General features: G+C 45.7%; 1 protein-coding gene across 1 annotated transcript in view; it reads left to right on the forward strand.

The window, feature by feature from the left end:
- Positions 1–38: 38 nt before the first annotated feature.
- The window catches only part of PIGZ (phosphatidylinositol glycan anchor biosynthesis, class Z), a 10068-nt gene continuing 8348 nt past the window's right edge, over positions 39–1758 (forward strand). Inside the window, 1 exon segment of the mRNA XM_008592874.1 lies at positions 39–182. The gene's annotated coding sequence lies outside the window, so the exon portion shown is untranslated.

Below are 1758 nucleotides of genomic sequence, written 5' to 3' on the forward strand. Positions count from 1 at the left end.
CCCCCCCCCCCCCCCTTCCAGGTTCCATGGACCGACTCCCAATTCCTGAGGGAAGGGACATTTGTGGCGCCCAACGTGGGGCCTGTGACACGGGGGATCCAGTGAGGAGCTATAACAGAGGAAAAAAGGGGTGGCCACCCGTTTCTGAAACCCTCGATTCAGTGATAGCCTGTCACTGCGAGGTAAGTCATAATGGGACAAGAATTGAGTCGTCATAAAATGTATGTTAGACAATTACAAAAGGCATTAAAGGCGTGAAGGGTAAAGGTTAAAACTACTGATTTGCTTAGGTTTTTTGATTTCATTCGTAATTTGTGTCCTTGGTTTCCTGAAGAAGGCACTATTAATTATAAGAAATGGACCCGTGTAGGGGATGCTTTACATGATTTTTATGAGACTTTTGGCCCTGAGAAGGTGCCTGTAACTGCTTTTTCATACTGGAATTTGATTTGTGAGCTTATACAAAATAAGGAACAAGCGCCCGATATTAGTGAGACTGTGGCTCAGACTGAAAAAATTTTGCGGGCGTCTTCTAAACCCCCATCCCGTGCTTCTTCCCATCCTCAGCCTGCTCAAGAGGTAGATCTAATTTCATTACATGATGAGGACCCCCTCAAGTCTCCCAAAGAGCCTGTAAATAAAGACTCCTCCGATTCTGATTCTTCGGAGATAGATTGGGGTGAGCTTGACGAGGAGGCTGCCAAGTATGAATCAGAAAAGTATGACTCCCCCGTGGTGGTGGCTGCCGTTAAGGCACCCTCACCCCGTCCTCCTCCTTATAATTCCCCTTCAGTTCCGTTCCCTCCTTTTGGGTCTAATCCTTTGACTATATTAGAGACCAAAATCGAACAATTAGAAAAGCAAGTTTTATTGGAAGAGAAGTTACAAACTTTAACTGTCTGCCTGCAAGAATTACAGGCTGGACGTTTAGTTAATTCCCGTCCCCCTGTGCCACAGTGTTCTGCGGCACCTCCTGAGACTCTTACACAGTCCCCCACAGTTTTTCCTGTGCTTGAGTTTGCTCCTACGGTGCCCGGGGGACAGCCTGTTCGGCGCCACACTGTTTTTAGTATCACTTTTTTAAAGGAGCTAAAGGAGGCTGTGTCTAAGTATGGGCCCACTGCTCCATATGTTTTTTTTTTTTTTTTGACCACTGCGGAGACGTGGCTTACTCCGAGTGATTGGACCACCCTGGTCAGGTCCACTTTATCTGGGGGTGATTACTTGTTGTGGAAATCAGAGTATTCTGAAAATTGCAAAGATATTGCTAAAAGAAAGCTCCATATGTTTTAACACTGCTAGAGACCACTGCGGAGACATGGCTTACTCCGAGTGATTGGACCACCCTGGTCAGGTCCACTTTATCTGGGGGTGATTACTTGTTGTAGAAATCAGAGTATTTTGAAAATTACAAAGATATTGCTAAAAGAAATCAAGATGCTGGCAATGCTTGATCTGTAGACATGCCAACAGGTTCAGGTGATCATGGATCCATAGACATCCAAAGAAACTATGACCCAGGGCTTTTTGCTCAAATTCAGACAGCGGCAATGAAGGCTTGGCGCCGTTTGCCACCTAAGGAAAGTTCAAGCGTGTCCCTCACAGGGGTTAAACAGGGTCCTGAGGAGCCTCTTTCTGAGTTTGTCAACCAGTTAATGACTACTGCTGATCGGTTGTTGGGGAATGTAGATGCTAATATAGATTATATTAAACAATTAGCATTTGAAAATGCCAACCCTGCCTGCCAAGCCACCATCC

Source organism: Galeopterus variegatus, unplaced genomic scaffold (assembly GCF_000696425.1).
Source record: "Galeopterus variegatus unplaced genomic scaffold, G_variegatus-3.0.2 Scaffold8422, whole genome shotgun sequence".
NCBI classification, from domain to species: Eukaryota; Metazoa; Chordata; class Mammalia; order Dermoptera; family Cynocephalidae; genus Galeopterus; species Galeopterus variegatus.